Here is a 20,817-nt window from a genome sequence, read left to right as displayed (position 1 = left end):
TTTGAATAGTGGGTGACCATTATTATGGTAATAAGGCACTGCATATTCATGTCAGTGCCTCATTAGCATCTTCTGAACTGCCTCATTAACATGCTCCCTCCGAAAGGAGGGGGCACGTGTAGATACAGCCTTACAAAATGGCTATTCCTGAATAGCTTATTTAGAAATAAGGCTGCTATGTGTACATACTCTCAGAGATGCTGACTGGGTTGGTCATTGGGTGAGTGCATTCCTCTTTACGGAGCCATCACCAGCTCTGGTTGCTCACTTTTTGTACTTTAATGGGTGGCTGTGGGTGTTCCCAACTTTACAGAATATTTCAGGAATACACACATAGCAAAACTTCATAACTCCACACACAGTGACAGCACATACAATCAGATCAGTATTAATGTTCAACAGATCAAGACTTTTAAAACGATGCCTCATAAGGCATACTTTGTACAAAACATCCTACATAAATGACAGTGGAGATTATGGCTACATCTGCACATGCATGCTACATCAAAATAGCTTATTTCGATGTAGCGACATCGAAATAACATCTACACGTCTCCAGGGCTGGCAACGTCGACATTCAACTTCGATGTTGGGCAGCACCACATCGAAATAGGCGCTGCGAGGGAACGTCTACACGCCAAAGTAGCACACATCGAAATAAGGGTGCCAGGCACAGCTGCAGACAGGGTCACAGGGCGGACTCAACTGCAAGCCACTCCCTTAAAGGGCCCCTCCCAGACACAGTTGCACTAAACAACACAAGATCCACAGAGCTGACAACTGGTTGCAGACCCTGTGCATGCAGCATGGATCCCCAGCTGCAGCAGCAGCGTCCAGAAGCCCTGGGCTAAGGGCTGCTGCACACAGTGACCATAGAGCCCCGCAGGGGCTGGAGAGAGAGTGTCTCTCAACCCCTCAGCTGATGGCCGCCATGGCGGACCCCGCAATTTCGATGTTGCGGGACGTGGATCGTCTACATGTGCCCTACTTTGATGTTCAACTTCGAAGTAGGGCGCTATTCCCATCCCCTCATGGGGTTAGCGACTTCGATGTCTCGCCGCCTAACGTCGATGTTAACGTCGAAATAGCGCCCAACACGTGTAGCCGTGACAGGCACTATTTCGAAGTTAGTGCCGCTACTTCGAAGTAGCGTGCGCGTGTAGACACGGCCTATGGGTGCTGCTTTGAGTTACAGAGTGCCACACTGGGGAATGCAGAAGTTTAGCATTTTAGAATGGAAAATAAGCTAATATCTGAACATAAAGATGTCAGAAGCCTGGAAGGAACAGGAGATCTCTTTTTGCAGACATCTTGGATAGCTTCCCAAGGAACCATCACTGCTACTTATGCCATGGCTGCTTGGGGAAACACAGAACTGACTCCTGCAGGCCCATGCAGGAAAAAGGATGTTTCAGTTGAAGCAAAGAGAAAATACTGGATGGCTTCGTCTTGGAGATTAATTTGTCTCAGAATTTCAGTTTTGGTTTGGAAGCTCCACAGGCACTTGTTTCAGTGTCTCAGACTTTCGGCTGAACAGAACCTAAAATCATCTGGGACAAAAACCTCACAGGAAGGAGTTTGGATCCCTCCAACAGTGAAAACATCAATTCCTGGCCATGGAATATCAGGTCATAGCATAGTGAGAACTCTTTGAGAAAAGACTGACATCGAAGAGCAGTTCTTCTCACTCTGACTTTCGGGATTTTTCCTCTCACTGGTTCTTAAATTTCTGAAGACCAGAGAGATCTCTAACTAAATGCCTACTTTTATAATCACTTACAGAAATCAAAAGGATGTAGCTTCACAAAAGCTACAAAAGTTTGTAGCTTGTCAGGATTCTCCAGTGTTACCCTAACACATTCAGATGAGAGAAGTGAATTAAGCTATGGGAGAAATGCAAAAAAGGGAATAGAATAGAGCAAAGCTGTAATGGTGTCTTTTAGGGGGTGATACCTGCCATCTTTTACTGATGCCAAAGTCTTTTACACAAGATGTTGGCTTTCCAGCAATATAAACACATTGAGCCCTAGAGGCAGAAGGATGGCTATATTCTCTCCATCTCTCTTCTCCTCTGTCTCATGCTACATGACAGACATAATATTTCAAAGTACCTTTTAATGTATGACAGAGACTTTCAAAAGAATCGAATGGTGATAGATTCCTATAGATTCCCAAATCCCATTGCTCCTTTGCTGCTTTGAAACTCCCATCCACACTGTTCTTTTTGTTTTTGATTGGCCTTACTAAAGTACTTGAGGATCAGGCCTGCATCTCATATGCAGTAATGCATCATTTCCTTTTGAGTATTAACTTAAACATTCTACTTAACTGCTGGCTGCAGGAGTTAGAAATAATGTCATGGTCTTATTGTTCATCTGTACAGTGCCATACAACTTGATGAAATTGCATGCCTCGTACCAAAAACCAGCATTAATGTCCGTACAGAACTTTGAATTAATTTATGTACGCCAACAGAAATTTCTCCAAAACAAAGTATTTTCACTGTAGCTGGTGGCATGCCCAACCGTTATCGCGATCCTAATGAGTAACTCTAGACACAATGAAATGGTGAGCATAATAAACTATGCCAATTGCCCCAGGAGTTTTCAAGGTCCTTGTTCACCTGATTCTCCCCCTACCCCCACCTTTTGTGGTGAGCAGCTCTCTCCTGCTTAAATTTTAAACAGAGGTAGTACAGTAGATCAAAAAATATCTTTCTAGTTTGCACGAATTTTGTAATTGATCCCTGAATAGTCAGGAGGGGAAAATGCATAATTATTTACCTCACATACAGCATTTTTTCATGACCAAGAATAAATACTGGAATTATTTTACAATGCACACAAACCAAACAATAATAAATTTGTTTTCTCTCCCCTGACACAGTAGTCTGGTATTTTGGCAGCTCTTCAACTCAAACTAATCAATTAAAGACAGCATTGATTAAGTTAAACAAAAGGTGGTATTGATTGCAGGCAGTAACCTATAAATAGTCTATTGTTTCATAGTGTTCATAGGTCATTGTTCACTACACCTTTAAACTTTAAACTAGACAGTGGTGTTATTTATCACTTCAGAAAGCAAATGCTGGGGGCATAGTTAATGTATAGTAATTTATATACTGCAATGCATTCTAAAAGAACACCTTCATGCAGCCTTGCAGATACAAATTTTTTCTAAATTTGCTTAAAATGTACTGCAAATTACAACTTGTTTTATAGCTGCTTATGCTGTTGAGTTGCTTGAAATCAAATATGTTCATGCCCTTTCTTCTGAGATAAATGATTAATCAATCAGAGGCTTTTTTCCAAAATGGTACTCTCGTACAATTTTAAAATAACTGTGCAAAATTAATGACTAAATATGAACACAGCCAAATGGGAAACTTCAGAATGATACTAATATTAAATAAAACTGGCACAAAAGAGAATATTAAAGCACTCTTTAGGGTTGGTTTGATGTGTATTATTTGCATCCATCTCTCCCCTCCCCTCCCGTTGTTCTTTTATGAGGAAGGATGGAAGTTCCAGATGTGTTCTTGTCTAAAGAATATGCCTAGTCTCTTGGGGGGTCATTATCAGTGCTTCAGTACCTGGAAAAGATGGGCACTCCAGTCCACTGGCTTGCCCATAAGTAGTACTTTCCATACATCTTTTCTTTTTAAGGGTCACGATGCTTGCGCAGAATAACTAAATTAAATTTCTCTGCCTGGAGCATGCAGTGAAAGTATTTTCAGCAACTTAAAAAGCAAAAATCTGTCTAGTTCTTTTTTTCTTTCTGAAGGAGGAATTGAAAGTCTTTTTGTTTAGTCCATTAAATAGAAAATGATGCAGTCTAAATCCTTTTTCTGCCAAAGGCTCTTGCCTATATTCCCATCATGAGACAAGCTAAAACAAGCAGGAGGATTTGTAGTTCCTTCCCAGAGTTTGTTGTCTTTCGCAGACTGACTGGAAAATAAGAAGTCCTGCTGACTCTGGGCTCTGTTTATTAAACTTTGCTTCTCTCCTTGAAGTCCCATAGCTTTCTTTCTCAACCGAACTCTGTTCTATTGTAGGCCCCGACGGATACTAATATACTATAAGTCATAGTTACATGACCACATACAATGTTCTGTGGGGACTGGGTTTAGAAACAATGACACATATGCGTTTCAGTTTCAAATGGATCAATTGTGGAATTCTGCATGTTTCAAGAGAAGAGTGAACAATACACAATAATTATAGTTTAAGTAATATTCTGCTACAAAAAAACCGCATCCACCATTGTTAATGCTGAGGGTATATTTATTCTGTATGTATCCATGGCAATTGGGTAACAAAACAATCCTAATGCATGCCACCCTTGCAGATGTATTTTAGAGTTATTGTTCCTTGATGCCACCTTATCCCTTGTTACTAGTTTCCATAAGATGATAGACAAGAGAGCACATGCTTAACTCAACGTAGGATAACTTGGGGTAATAATTCTCAGTTCTGCTAAAAGGAACTTCTGTTACAAAAGTTTAAATATTAGTAGTTATGCCATCTAGTTAGCACACCTAGGAGGAATTCCATACAGCAATATGTATTCCATAATTTTCTGAAGAACTTTACATCCTGAAATGTACTAAATTAGATAGATAACTGCTGCACAGGATCAGATTTATATCAGTCTTTGACAGTGGGCAACACCAGCTGCTTCACAGAAAGATTGAGAAAACCCCACAACATGAAAAAGTGGGATAGGCCCCTTCCCACGTGAAATTCTGATCTCAATATCTAATAGCTAAAGATAGTTATAACTCTTTGGCTGTGGCCACACTTGGCCAAAACTTGGAAATGGCCATGCAAGTGGCCATTTTGAAGGTTACTAATGCTTCATATGTAAAAAGACTTAGAGTGAATTTTTGAAACCACGTGATTGATTTTCAAAGATACTTGGGCTTCTTTGAAATGTTTAAACTTCATGACTTGGCTATCCTCTCACAACAAGTCTGTGGTACAGCTGCCAACTGAATCTAGATCTCATGAGTCCACACTGAATTAAATTTGTCTTTTCTGTCTTGGGAAAGAGATAAGAGAATTCATATGTTAAGATAATGTGATTTCTCTTTCAATTGATTGTATGCTTTATGCTGAAGGAAAGCATGTTTGTTCATAGTTCATTTGAGAAACTGTTTAAGTGCAGGTTATCAATAAGTAAAAGTCAACTCTGTACACCTAACAAAGTTAATTCAAACTCAGTCTATCTCTTAAATTAGTATTATTGTTTTAAGGATCACTCCATGTAATATAACCTATTTCTGTAACAGTTTAAATATTCTAGATAAATTCATTTTCAGGGGTCCGGTATGTATTTATGTTAGGCCCTTGCATGGCCACTATCAAGCTACCTGTGTGCTCACAATCTTTAATGGGTTTATTCTTACAAAATCTCTGAGAGGTAAGGAAGAACTCCAATTCCCATTGTGCATTTGACTACCCAGCTATAAAATGCGGCCCAGGAACACAGCCCCTGCCAATATTAATGTTGTGAAATTCTATTTAATTCTGTGGACCTGGACCCAGGATTTTATATGTGCATGTCCACAAAGGAGGTACAGAAATTGGAACAGAAAGGAAGAATGGTCCAAATGATTAAGAAGCTAGTCTGGATCTGGGTTCAGTAACCTGCTCAAGCACAAACTTATCCATGGTATGAAAATCAGCAGGCAGCTAGGCTGGAGAACTTGGATGAAGGGTGACAGAGGAGACTGGCTTGCTGGGAAAGATTGGGGAAGCGCAGAATTTACTTGCTTTAAGGTCCGAGGGGAGGAATAGATAGTTACACTTGACGGGAGGCAGAAGATTTGCTGAATGGTTAATATTGGCAGGGGCTGCATGCTAGTGGGATACACAGAACAGATCACTACCTGTACCAGCTCAGACTGCCTGTTAATAATGGTGAATGTCAGTGTAAGGATGACATACACCCACTATTCTGGTAGGATTGATCAAGTCTTTTCTTTGATAAACAGCAAAATGCACCAACAGGTTTTCCAGCATTATTTATATATCTCACAAACAGAATCTAAATTTCACTCAAGGGGCCATTTTCTCAAGTAGCATAACATTGCATGGATCTGTTACAATCAATGAAGAGCTGCTGGTTTACATCAGGTGTGGAACTGGCCCTTGATGTTCAAACTTATTAAAACTGGGCTGACATAAATTCTATAGTCAGTTAATATTAATTCCATAAAGAGGATAAAATAGTCTAAAGAATGTCCTGAATAACAACACTTAAAGCTCTTGAAGTGAAGTCACAACAGAAGAAAGTTCAAACTCTTGAAGTCAAGTAATAGTATGTGGATTATTTGGCTACTCTAAATTCTACAATCTTCTCAAAAATCCAAAGCACTGTGAGGTTTGCTTTTTTCTATTCCCTTGAATTCAGTCCTATCATGCATTTATTCTCTTGCGACTGGGTGCTTGCGAACAGGGTGAGTGCTAACAGGAGGGAGTTTTGAGAGGGGAGTTTAGACGGGGAGCTTGTAGGGAGCCAGTGACTTCTATTGCCCTTAAACTTAAATCCTTTATAACAACCTCTATCTAAAACATTTAATTAAACCCTCATATGTAATTAGAGTAGGAAATGGAGGCAGAAGCCCAGCAGCAGAGTGGGGGCTATCCTGTTTATTGTGTCGAGTGCAGTATGTATGACTACCTACCATGTGGGTGGGTGGCGTACGTGTGCGCTCGATGCAAGGAGCTCCTGGCCCTCAGAGACTGAGTGAGTGCTTTAGAGGCCAGGGTGGCTGAACTGAAGGAGCTAAGGAAGGCAGAGGTGTTTGTTGATGAGACTTTCCGGGACATAGTAGGGCTGTCCCACCTCCAATCTGACAGTCCTGATGCTGTTACGGAGGATGAAAGGCTCAGGGAAGGAGAGCAGTCAATGGGAGAAGAGGGAAATCATCCCATAGTTGGGACCCTCCTTCCAGAGGGTGCTATTGTATCCTCTCATGCCGAGGATACTTCTCCGAGGGAGGGAGCGCCAGCTGTTAGGAAGAAGCAGGTTTTAGTAGTGGGTGATTCGATCATTAGGAATATAGATAGTTGGGTTTGTGATGACCGGGAGAACCGTATGGTGACTTGCCTGCCTGGTGCGAAGGTTGCGGATCTCTCGAGGCATCTAGACAGACTTATGGGCAGTGCTGGGGAGGAGCCAGTGGTCGTGGTACATGTCGGTACCAATGACATAGGGAAGGGTAGAAGAGATGTTCTGGAGGCCAAATTTAGGTTACTAGGAAAGAGACTGAAATCCAGAACACTATGGTGGCATTCTCTGAAATGCTTCCAGTTCCACGCGCAGGGCCAGATAGACAGGCAGAACTTCAGAGTCTCAATGCGTGGATGAGACGATGGTGTAGGGAAGAGGGGTTTAGATTTATTAGGAACTGGGGACACTTTTGGGATAGGGGGAGCCTATACAGGAATGATGGGCTCCACCTAAATCAAGGTGGATCCAGACTGCTGGCATTAAACATTAAAAAAGTCGTAGAGCAGTTTTTAAACTAAGAGGTGGGGGAAAGCCAATTGGTGCGGGGGAGCACCTGTATCGGATGGAGACTTCTCTTACACGAGGCTCCATAGACAGGGATTCCCTAGAAGTTAGTCAGATAGGGAACGTGGGAAATAATATATGGGCAAGATCAGATGTGAAACAATCGCATATAAAAAATCCAATGCGTCTGTGAAAGGAGGACATATAAATAGTGGTAGTTTTTTAAAGTGCTTTTACACAAGTGCTAGGAGTCTGTCTAATAAGATGGGTGAACTGGAGTACCTCATATCAAAGGAGGAAGTTGACATAATAGGCATCACAGAAGCATGGTGGAATGAGGACAATCAGTGGGACACTATCATACCGGGATATAAATTATATCGGAAAGACAGAACAGGTCGTGCAGGTGGTGGAGTGGTACTATATGTGAAGGATAATAAAGAATCAAATGAAGCAAAAATCCTAAAGGAATCAAAATGTTCCATAGAATCATTATGGATAACAATTCATTCCTCTAATATGAATATGGCATTAGGAATATATTACCGACCACCTAATCAGGACAGTGGTAGTGATGCTGAAATGTTAAGGGAGATTAGAGAGGCTATCAAAATAAAAAACACAGTAATAATAGGAGATTTCAATTATCCCCATATTGATTCGGTACATGTCACCTCAGGACGGGATTCAGAGATTAAATTTCTTGATGCCTTAAATGACTGCTTCTTGGAGCAGCTAGTACAGGAACCCACAAGGGGGGAGTCAATTCTCGATCTAGTCCTGACTGGAACGCAGGATCTGGTCCAAGAGGTAACTGTTACTGGACCGCGTGGAAATAGTGACCACAATATAATAACTTTTAATATTCCTGTGTTGGGAAGAACACCACAGCAGTCAAACACTCTGGCATTTAATTTCAAAAATGGGAATTACACTAAAATGAGGAAGCTAGTTAAACAGAAACTAAAAGGTAGAGTAACTAAACTAAAATCCCTGGAAGCTGCATGGAAACTGTTTAAAGACACCATACTAGAGGCCCAACTTAAATGTATACCCGAAATAAAAAAACACAGTAAGAGACCTAACAAAGAACCACCATGGCTTAACAGCCATGTTAAAAAGGCAGTGAGAGAGAAAAGGGCAGCTTTTAAAAAGTGGAAGTCAAATCCTAGTGAGGACAATAGAAAGGAACACAAACACTCCCAAATTAAGTGTCATAGGCTACGTCTACACTAGCCCCAAACTTCGAAATGGCCATGGGAATAAGGGGACTTCGACGTAGGCGGGGTCCTTTCGAAAAGGAGCCCCGTCGGGACGAGCCGCGAAGCGGCGAGGCGCGTCAATTTCGAAGTGCCGCGGCCGCCCACATGCTTATGAAGCACTGAATATGCATTTTAGTGCTTCATTAGTAAACTTCGAAATGGCCATTTGCGTGGCCATTTCGAAGTTTGGGGCATGTGTAGACACAGCTATAATGTAGTAAGAAAAGCCAAAAAAGATTTTGAGGAACAGCTAGCCAAAAATTCAAAAAATGATAGTAAAATGTTTTTTAAATACATTAGAAGCAGGAAGCCTTCTAAAAAAGCAGTGGGGCAGTTCAACGATAAAGATATAAAAGGATCGATCAAGGAAGACAGTGCCATTGCGGAGTGATTAAATGATTTCTTTGCTTCAGTCTTCATGGCTGAGGATGTTACAGAGGTTCCTAAATCTGAGCCAGCCTTTTTAGGTGACAAATCTGAGGAACTCTCCCAGATTGAAGTGACATTAGAGGAGGTTTTGGAGTTAATTGATAAGCTGAATAGTAACAAGTCTCCAGGACCAGACGGTATTCACCCAAGGGTTCTGAAAGAACTCAAATGTGAAACTGTGGAGTTATTAACAGTGGTTTGTAACCTATCCTTTAAATCCACTTCAGTACCCAGTGACTGGAAGATGGCCAATATAACGCCAATATTTAAAAAAGGCTCTAGAGGAGACCCTGGCAATTATAGACCGGTAAGTCTAACATCAGTACCAGGCAAATTAGTAGAAACAATAGTTAAGAATAAAATTGCAAGGCACGTAGAAGAGCACAAATTGTTGGGCAAAAGTCAGCATGGTTTCTGCAGAGGGAAGTCGTGTCTAACTAATCTATTAGAATTCTTTGAAGGGGTTAATAAACATGCGGACAAGGGGCACCCAGTGGACATAATATACCTAGATTTCCAGAAAGCCTTTGACACGGTCCCAGACCAAAGGCTTTTATGTAAATTAGGCGGTCATGGGATAGGAGGAAAGATCCTTTCATGGATTGGGAATTGGTTAAAAGACAGAAAACAAAGGGTTGGAATAAATGGTAAATTTTCACAATGGAGGGGGGTAACTAGTGGTGTTCCCTAGGGGTCAGTCCTGGGAGTGGTCCTATTTAACTTGTTCATCAATGATCTAGAAAATGAAGTAAGCAGTGAGGTGGCAAAGTTTGCAGATGACACCAAGTTGTTCAGGACAGTCAAAACCAAAAGGGATTGTGAAGAACTACAAAAAGATCTCAGCAAACTGAGTGATTGGGCAGCAAAATGGCAAATGAAATTTAATGTGGGTAAGTGTAAGGTAATGCACATTGGAAAAAATAACCCAAATTACACGTACAACATGATGGGGTCAAATTTAGCTACGACAGATCAGGAAAGGGATCTTGGAGTTATAGTGGATAGTTCTCTGAAGACATCCACGCAGTGTGCAGCGGCAGTTAGTAAAGCAAATAGGATGTTAGGAATTATTTGAAAAGGGATAGATAATAAGACAAAAGATATCATACTTCCCCTATATAAAACTATGGTACGCCCACATCTTGAGTACTGTGTGCAGATGTGGTCTCCTCACCTCAAAAAAGATATATTGGGATTAGAAAAGGTTCAGAAAAGGGTGACTAAGATGATTAGGGGTTTGGAACGGGTCCCATATGGGGACAGGCTGGAGAGACTGGGACTTTTCTGTCTGGAAAAGAGCCGATTGAGGGGCGATATGACAGAGGTATATAAAATCATGAATGGTGTGGAGAAAGTGAATATAGAAAAATTATTTACCTTTTCCCATAATACAAGAACTAGGGGACACCAAATGAAATTGATGGGTAGTAGGTTCAAAACTAATAAAAGGAAATTTTTCTTTACACAGTGCACAGTCAACCTGTGGAACTCCTTGCCGGAGGAGACTGTGAAGGCCAGGAGTCTATTAGGGTTTAAAAAAGAGCTTGATAAATTTTTGCAGGTTAGGTCTATAAATGGCTATTAGCCAGGGGTAAAGTATGGTGCCCTAGCCTTCAGTACAAGGGCAGGAGATGGATGGTAGGAGATAAATCACTTGATCATTGTCTTCTGTTCTTTCTCTGGGGCACCTGGCATTGGCCACTGTCGGCAGATGGGATACTGGGCTGGATGGACCTTTCATCTGACCCAGTATGGCCATTCTTATGTTCTTATGTTCTCTAGAAAGGATATTTAAATCAGGCACAGCTTCTCTGAATTCCAAGATTTAAAGACTATGTTCACAACCACTTTTCTTCTGAGATTTTGGTTTGTTCATAAGCAAGATGTAGGACTAAATGAAACTTGAATCACCATCTGCAACTGTGTCCTGTGGCATTCTTTGATAAGAAGTGCTAGCATAAAGCATTTTAGTCATCTGCTAATTAAAAGAAAAATATTCAATACAGCCTTTGAAGAAAGAAGTTTACTGCACACCAATAAACACATAGTAGACAATATAATAATACTGTTCATAAAGGCAGTGCTTGTTACAGTCAACATAATCTGGAATCTAATATCTACCTTCCTGAGCCAGGTAATTAAAAGTTAATTGAGAAATGTATTTGGGATCATCAGAACTTTGTCAGTAATTTAAATCTTCACAGTCAATATTTAGATAAGACAGTGGCTCTGAAATGACATCGGTCACACTGGTGGATTACTTCCTCCTTGTTTTAGGCATGGGACAGCCCTTCAGTTCTCATTAGTATTCAACAAAGTGAGTCATGAAAACCTGCTGAGTGTCTGAGACCTATCAGTGTTGAGTGGAAGCATTCTGAATTCATTTGGATTCTCTCTGATCTCAGAAGGTTTGAGCTTCTGCTGCTGCTGCACCTGCAAATCTGGGAATCTCACTTGTAGGCTATGTCTACACTAGCCCCAAACTTCGAAATGGCCGCGCGGCTCATCCTGACGGGGCTTCTTTTCGTAAGGACCTCACCTACTTCGAAGTCCCCTTATTCCCGTGAGGAGATGGGAATAAGGGGACTTCGAAGTAGGCAGGGTCCTTTTGAAAAGGAGTCCCGTCGGGACGAGCCGCATGACAGCAAGCCGCGTCAATTTCGAAGTGCTGTGGCCTCCCGCATGCTAATGAGGCGCTGAATATGTATTTCAGCGCTTCATTAGTAAACTTTGAAATGGCCATTTACATGGCCATTTAAAAGTTTGGGGCTAGTGTAGACATGGCCGTAGAGAGCATGGCTGCATCTTCTTCCCCCTCTTCACCTATGTAAAATTCTTGGGAGGGTTTATAAAATAATATGAGCTTAAATGCCAGTGGTGAGCAGACAACACCGACCTCCATCTTTTACATTTCTCCCAATTTGGGGAAGAAGGGGTCTCCGGAAGGAAGACTTCCTTCTAGAAGACCCCCACCCAGCAGCCATGCTTCTATGCATTGTTTTGAAGTCCGGAAGGAAAGAAGGGGCCTCCAGAAGGAAGATTTCCTTCTGGATGACCCCACTCCCCCCCGGAAGCTGTGCTTCTACATGCTGTTTTGGAGTCCGGAAGAGGGTCTTCTGGAATCCAAATCATGTGACCTTATGTTAATGAGGCATGGGGAATTTACATCTGTGCCTCATTAGCATATTTTGGGACGTCTATTAGCATGCCACTGTGTAAAAATGGACATATACTGCAGGTAGACCTCAACTATCCAAATGCCCAGGCAAGATCAGTGTCTTGTTGAAGAGAAACTGACTGAAGCTAAATGGATCTAGTTGGCAGGATATCAAGGTATAACTACTGTAAATTCATGCATTTTTCACATTCAGATTTGACTATTGCAGCATATATACATATCTGGGAATGAACCACATAATCCTTGAAAAATCTCTACCAATGTAGCATCATACATTGCCTTCATGGTTCCCATTCTAAAGTGGCTCCCCATTGAATACTGGATTAAGTTGAAAATCCTGGTTCTTATCATTAAGTCCCTCAATGAGCTGGTTCAAAGCTATCTCAGAAGACTGCCTCTTGCACTGAGGTAAAGTCCTACTGCAACATCAGAGGCATCTGTGTCCCTGGAATGGAACTGTCCTGCTAGCTTGTCTGCAGATTTGCAATTCTCTTAACAGCTGAGAATGATAGTGGATATTATCATAGTAAAATGAAATGGGAGCTCCATCTTTGCAATTTGGCTTTCCCTGGATCATGATGATGGTATATTTTTAATAACCTATAAATATTTTTATGTGTACTCACAGAAAGATGTATTTGTCTGCTTTCATCTTAAACTCTCTTAGGCATGTAGGTGCCAAAAGTGATGGCTATAATATCATTGATTTGTAGATGACAATCTGGGCAAAAGTTGGAAGAATTGGGTTTTCACGATATAGAGTACTGTGTAATTTCCACAGGGTAAAGTATTTTTTTTCTAACTCCCTCAGGTGTAGCTCCTCCATAGCAGCCTTCTGGCTCCATTTTCTGGGCAGGATTTGTCCATTACAATTGCTTCCTTACCCATATTTATACTACCACTTACTGATTATTATTATTTGTATATAGTACCATACTGCATAGGAACCCTAGATCGAGGCTGTTCTACTAGGCAATTGTACACATTCAGAGCCAAAGAACTTGCTATTTACGTATAAGCCAAGAGACAAAATATGCATAAAGACAGAAAGATAGGGAAGTATAAGTTAAAAAAAAAAGACTGTAGGGGTCAGCATGACTCTGTGGGCTCATAGCACTAATAACTTAATTGTTGTCATTTTTTATAGGCCTCACAGCACAGGAGAGTTTTAAGGAGGATTTTGAAGGAGCAGGATGTGTTAGTTTTTTCAGATGTCCACAGGATGATATTCCCAGCCATGGTGGGGTGGGGGTAGCACTGTGCTGGGAGTGGTGGAGGCTAGCAGTATGCACCAACTGGAGATGGATGAGAAAAGAGAGAGAATGGGAAAGGCCATGAATGGCCTCAAATTTGAAGGCAAATAGCTTATTTATGATGTAATAGAGGAGGATGAGCCAACGCAGGGGTGAAAAAAGGCATGACATGGTCAAAGTGACAGGCTAGGAAATTAGCAGCATTCTCCAGGGGACCATATTGCATTTGTCAAGGCTAGAGAGAAAAAAGATTGCAGTAATGACAGTCTGGACAAGGTTTAGAAGTGTGAATGGATAGGAAGGGCCACATCTTAGAGAAGTTATGAACAAAAAATCTGCAAGATTTAGAGATAGCCTGGATATTAAGACCTGGATATTAAGACCTAGAGAGTCATCTGAGTCAAAGATGAAGTGTAGGTTACAGGCAGGATGGTTGTGCTGTCTACAATGATGAAGACTCTGCAAGGTATAAGACAGGTCCATGCTCTTTTGCAACTGCTGCAGGGCAAAGTCCTTGTTCCTAACTGTTTCCCTGATGACAGCCTCCTTTATGAGACAGGACTGGTTTAACACTATTTGCTGATTTCTTAGGTTTTCTGGGCAGGAATGTAATAATTGGAGGCAACTCCTACGTTCATGTCAAGAAACAACCAGGTGTGCCCATTTCTATTTCTACTCTTCCTCTTGGATTTTAACAGGCACGTCCAAGCTCAGTCAGATACTGTGGATTTTCAAGTTCAGTAAAAAGAAGAAAAAAAATTCAGATGGGAGCATCACAGTTCAATATGTGACCAATCTCTCTCTCATGCACACATGTGCACATACGCATACCCCCTTACCCCCTCCCTGGTACAGGGAAGTTGCAGAACAGCAAGCACAGAACAGCAGAACAGAAGAAGACTGCAAAGTATTGGAAGGAAAATTGCTACTTCCAATAATTTGAGAGTACAGTATGCTGAAGTTTAAATTCTGTGGAGATCCAAGAAATATATGTTTTCAGTAAGTAGGGTTCTTTACAGCCTTTGTGATGAGCTATTTCTATGAAGAGTACAGACTAGCCATTTTCACTACTTGATATAATAGCAAACACTTACCTGCTCTGAATAATAATAAGCCTAAGAAGATACAGCATCAGGAAATTTTCTTCTTCGTACTGTACCAAATGCATGCCTGAATGTTAAATGTTTAAATAAGAAAAATCTTCTATGGTATCAAATATAGAAGAGGACATTATAAAAACTTTTGATAGGATAATGTTATACTTACACAGTAGCTTAAACTACAGTATAAGCACATTATACGTTATTGTGTACAGCATGTCATAAAATATTATTTAAATGCACAATACTGAAATCCAGGTTTCAATTTAGCACCTTGAGTGTATAGTTTTGAAAAACCCAGTCAATTATATTTATGGCTTCATATTTTCTCTGGCAGAAAACAGCTGACATATACAGGGCCAGATCCTTCAGGCTTTAGGCAGCTTGAGCAGGACTGCAGGGTTGTCCATAATATCTCTTCCAGATACATCAAAATGAAAAATAAACACCACCATCACATAAAGGTTAAAAATGCTGTATCTTGCATTATTCTACCTCCTGTGGCTTGGGACAGAATGCAGACATGCCACAATAATGTTTTTTATTTCTACTGTTCAAACCATATTAATGAGAACATCATTTTGGAGAACTAATTATTTCTATTTGTCTTGTGTCACACTTTCTAATTCCCCTATATTAGCACAGCCAAAGCAAATTAATTGCTTTTCCAGCAGTTGAACCTTGTCCAAGAATGAGCTCACATTCTCTTTCTGTTTTCCAGTTTCTAGAAGCTCATTGTCAAAAATTTCTCTTGATACTAAACATAGCCCAGAGAATAGCTGTACAGATTTCTGTTGCTGCTCACTTGATGAAATTTATAAGTTTAAGTGACCCATCAGGAAAGATAAAGTTCTTAGCTGCAAGATTATACATCAAAACAGTTAAAGTGAAATTAAAATTAAATGAATGAATCTCAGTGAAGCAAAAAAAGCAGTAATTAATGGTTCCCTTAATTGTCTTCATAAAATATTTGCATGGGTCTAATTTGCATAATTTGCATGTATTAATTAATCTTTCAAAGGAATTTTGTGCTGAGAGAAGCCAAAAAATCTCTTTGTTTTATTTAACATCTAATGAAATATTTATCTTCTTTAATGAACTTCTCATCTTCATTAAAATAAAAATTGTACAGATTTGTATGTTTTAAATGTTGTTATAATTGAAGTATTCAAAAAACCTCTTTAGGCTTACAGCATCTGAAAAACAAACTCAGTCATATACATTCTATATCATTTTGACGATAGAAACATTTAATATTTGAAAACTTACATTCACTTTTTGCATGGGATTTTCCATAAATTCAATCTCAAGTTTGATTTTCCATTGTTTTAATATTATTACTTTTGTTATTTGGGCTGAAAAGGCAAATATACATTTTTGTAAGCATTGTAATTCGTTTGTGATGCTTAACAGATCTGATATTCCAGTTAGATCCAATTATAAATTTAGAAATCAGGGCTGGGTTTTAGGACACTAATTAAAATACTGAAAGGCCAGGGTTTTTTAGATAGTTTTAGAATTGGTGTTTGCAAAATGGGGGACGAGCCTCCTCTTGGGGGGGGCATGAAATGTCAAAAAGGGGGAGCAGCATGATTGGCTGCTGGCTGTCAGACTCATCCATGTTATTGAAAGGTTGAAATATGTTACTGTTTTTATGTATCTATATTCATATTTGCACACATTAATATTTTTACATTCTACAAACTTATTTTCTTACACATGCTGAAAGGCTGGGGCTTTTTATAGGAAAATATGGAAATTTTGAGTGGTTTGGAGTACAGTAGACAAGTTGGTGTGTGGGGGAGTGGTTTCTGCTAATTGCAGGGATGAAGAGTGTGGTCCAATATAAAAAGATTGCTTCTCCCTGTTTTAGACTCACAAGCAGTAACAGCAGAGGAAACCCAGCCATGTGAGTTACGTGGAGAATGTTAATTACGCAACCAAAACCAAATCACAAAAAGGAAATAGCACTACGGAAAAGTAGCTACAGAGGAATTAGGTAAAGTAAAGGTTGTGGAGGGCAAGTGTGATATAGCATGTAGAACAGAGGGGTTTTCAGAGGGTTGAAGTGAGCTGTTCAAGGAATGCTAATGTAATGAAAAATCTGAATGGAGAAGTGCTAGTAGATGAAGTCTGTTGAAGCACTTCACAGAAAGCAATTTCTATAACAGGGAAGGATTTAAAAGGACAATGATTAGTATTTCAGGGACAAAGGTTAAGGCTATTACTTGAGAAGGGGACCACCGAGATCCCAAGGTAATGTTTCAGCTAGCTTATATTACAGGAGATGGTGAAGGGGTGGGTAGCGGTAATAAAGTGTAGTTATAATGCAAAATTGCTGCTATACAAAATCTAACATTGAATATAATAAGATCTGTGAACCAGAGTTTCACATTTTCAAGGATAAGTACGGTATTATTGGAATAATATGCCCTGCCTACTTAAATCCTTGCACAGGAGTTTGAAAAGACGTTAATGAATCCAAATACATTTTTTAGTCCTATAACAGACATGTGATGCATTCAAAATCAGTCTTTTGTGAATACAAAAGTAGGAGCAATTAAAGAACCCTCCAAGTGTCTGTACACTCATCCCTCGCTCTAGAAGCACAAGTGGTTCCCAAGTTTGCGCTCGTAGGTGAAAACTCGTAAGAGGGCACTAAATTCTCATTAAAATACACATAAGAGTCTCTGATTGGTTCCTAGAACTCAGGGAAGGAGTGGCAGCAGGTGGCACTGCTTTTGGAAGGTAAGTGAACCTTGGGTTTGGGGGTTGGAAAGGCTGGGGGCAGTTTAGGGCCAAGAGTGGGAGGGAGGGTTAAGATCTGGTGGCTGGTTGGATCTTTGGATGTGGGTTCAGGCTGATGAAGGTTGGGTGTGTGTTGGGGCAGGTGTTCAGGCTGCAGCAGGTTAGGTTAGGTCTACCGGGCTGGCGGGGAGTTGAGGCGGGGGTCAGGCTGCCACGGGGCCAGTCTTCAGGGCCGGTGGTGTGGGAGGGGGGTGAGGGTTGGGCAGAGGTGGGGGGTCAGGCTGTCAAAGGGGCAGTGGGGGGCAGGGGGCAGGCTGCCACGGGTAGGCACTGCGGGGCTGGCAGGGGGTCAGGCTGCCGCGGGGGGGTGGTGTTAAAGCTACCATGGGTTGGGGCCATGGGGCTGCACAGGGGTCATCCTACTGCAGGGCTGGTCTTCAGGGCCAGAGGAGGTTGCGGGGGGGTCAGGCTGCCACGGGGACGGTTCGCAGTGCTGGTGGATGTGGAGCGGGGTCAGGCTGCCGCAGGGCCAGCACGGGGCAGGGGTCAGGCTGCCGTGGGTAGGGCTGCAGGCCCAGCAGGGGTCCTAGGGCAGGTTGGAGCCATGGGGAGGGGGTTATCCTCATACGAGTGAACTAAGGTAAGTAAATGTGTCCCTCGTTTAAGCGAGTACTTGTAAGTGAAGTACTCATTTAACGAGGGATGAGTGCACTTACTGGCGAAGGAGAGGTAGAAATTAAATAAAGGCAGATTTAAGTTATTGAGTTCAGGTAGGGACTTAAGGTATTCTTGTTTGTCTTCCCACCTCCTAGTCTCCTATAAATTCCAGGAACTGAACTGGAGAGTCATATAGAATGTCCCGAGAGTGTGATTGTGTCAGTGTTTCTTTGCTTGCCTGACAACACTGCCAGAAGCAGTAACCTGGAAAGAACTGTAGCATCTGTAGTGCTAGGCATCGTGCATCCCTTCAGGAGCAAATTCCATAAGCAATCATTCTCCTCTTCTTCTGGGTATAGGATGCTGGAAGTTCTCGAGCATGGATTTTTAGCATGGAATAGACTGTAGGAACTCTGCTCATTAAAGATCATTAACCACATAGTTTTAGTATTTGCCTGGGTTTAACACTGTGCGGCTGGGCACCCAAAATGAAAAGGTCAGTACAAAGGCTCAAAGAAAAATGAAGGTAAAAATGTGTGGAAATGAAGTACAGTGAGGTCCATATAGAAGCATGAAAAGTGAAAAAAAAAAAAGGATAAAAAAGAAATTGTAGTAACTGAAATTCAAAAAACAAGTCACCCCTAAAAAGTTGAACTTATTAGAGGGAAAGTGAGGAGGATTGGATTTTATTTAAGCTTTGCCACATTCTTGCTGTGTGAATATGGAGGTAGGAAAGCATTCTTCCCGTATCATAGACTGGCTTGGTGGTTGTTTGTTCTGCTTGTTTTTCTTCACCTTTACCTTGAGTACTTATGTTTCTATTAGTTGGAGTTGCCTAATGGAGGCTTGGGATTTGGCTTGCCTACAATTGTCAGGAAGAAGTTATTTTTTAAACTTTATTTACCATCGATTGATGTAGAATGGAATCCTTTCTGCTAACAGGGCACGCAGAGGCCCCATATTATACCAACCCAAATCAAGGTGAATGAGGTCCACTGAGAATGAGCAGACTGTGGGATATAGTTAGCAATAGGCCCATTGACTGTAGAAGCACTGTCCTTGTTTGAATCCAGAAAGAAAGAAATATTACATTTCAGTTCAGAGACAGATTTCAGTAGTACAGATTTCAGTAGTAAGGGATGCTTAGGCTTTCTCTCTCTCTCTGGCTATGTCTACACTACAGCGATCTGTCAACAGAAGAGATCTTCCATCAAAAAGTCTGTCAACAGAGTGCGTCCACACACAAAAACAGGTTGAAAAAGTGATCCACTCTAATAACAGAGAGTGGCTGGACTTCTTGTCCTTCTCCTGATAGAACACCCAACTGACAGCACAGCAGAGAGGGCTGCCCAGTAATTCAGAACCCCGTCTGTCGACAGACGGCCACGTCAGAGCATCCACATGCTTTTTGGTTGACAGATTCTGTCAAGAAAGGCGTTCTGCCTCACAGGGGAGAGGCAGGAGACTGTCAACAGAAGTGCCAGAACACAACTCTTCATAACTTTAAACAATCAATTATTGACAGGCTTGTTTGACAGCTAGTAATACCAACAGTTATTCTATGGAATTTAGCAAGGGAATAATTTGCAGTCCACATTTCAATAAAGCCAGAAAGCATGGATGTATATGCAGGAAAAAATTTGGAAACTAATTTATTTGAATTCCATTTTGTTAGGCCTTCATAAAACCAGTGAGTGTTACATTCCAATGGCAGGTTTGTTTTTTTTTTCCCTCCAACCAACATGCCGCTTCTGAATTTATTCCATGCAAAGAACTTTTATTGAAGCAATGTGAGGACTGCACACAGTTCTTGTGGATGATCAGCCAGGCAAAATCTCAAACAATTAGGAAGAGTATTAAAACATCAGTTTAGCAAGTCAAAATTGGTGATTGTAAAAGAGAAGCTTTTGCTAAATCTTTCTGAGGATACTCCTAGTGTGCCTGAGCTTAGGATAAATCCAATTAACTAGTTTTATCTTCTTTTATCAGAATAAGTGTGCTGAGAAAGTACCAGGCTTAATGGGAGCTATGCCAAGTTACACCTGCTGAGGAGTCATATATGGCTATGTTTACACTACATGATGAAGTTGATTTTAAGGCAGTGAGCTCAGTTTTACAATGTCAGTGTCTTCACTGTAAATACCATTAGGTTGATTTTAGGGAGAGCTAAAGTGAATATTATAACACCATGAAAAGCAACTTGACATACAGTGTCAAGTTTGAATTAAGGCTAGTGTAGAAATGCCATGTCTTTTAATAGACTTTATTGGCCTCCAGAGGTGTCCTGTATGTATCCCACAATGTCCCACAGTTGTCTACTCTAGCCACTTCCATCTCCTCTGCTCTCCGAGTGTGCAAGAATTAGATAAGAGGGAGCCCATGAAGTTGAATTCGGAACCAGGAAGCGTATGGCAGCTAGTCTATGGGATCATGCTTGTACGAGAGGCTGGCAAACTTCTTTCTTGGCTATCAGTGTGGTGAGCACATCTATCCCTTAAAAATATACCCAACACAGAGTTAATGTCTTTCTCTCCCTCTGTAACCTGAGAACTTGGATTTTTTTTTCAGCACTGGCACCATCTCTTGCCCAACCACACCACATGGAAGCTAGGCTGTGGGGGTCATGCTTGTATGAGAGGTCGAGAATTTTCTTTTCTGTGGTTTACATT

The 20,817-nt window shown here is 41.1% G+C and overlaps 1 protein-coding gene across 1 annotated transcript in view; it reads left to right on the top strand.

Moving 5' to 3' along the window:
• DACH1 (dachshund family transcription factor 1) overlaps window positions 1–20,817 on the top strand; it is a 523,814-nt gene that overhangs the window by 484,405 nt on the left and 18,592 nt on the right. The gene's annotated exons all lie outside the window — the stretch shown is intronic.

This window comes from Carettochelys insculpta, chromosome 1, assembly GCF_033958435.1.
Source record: "Carettochelys insculpta isolate YL-2023 chromosome 1, ASM3395843v1, whole genome shotgun sequence".
Classification (NCBI taxonomy): Eukaryota; Metazoa; Chordata; order Testudines; family Carettochelyidae; genus Carettochelys; species Carettochelys insculpta.
Note: the sequence above shows the minus strand (reverse complement) of the source record. Positions and strands in the feature narration are given on the sequence as shown.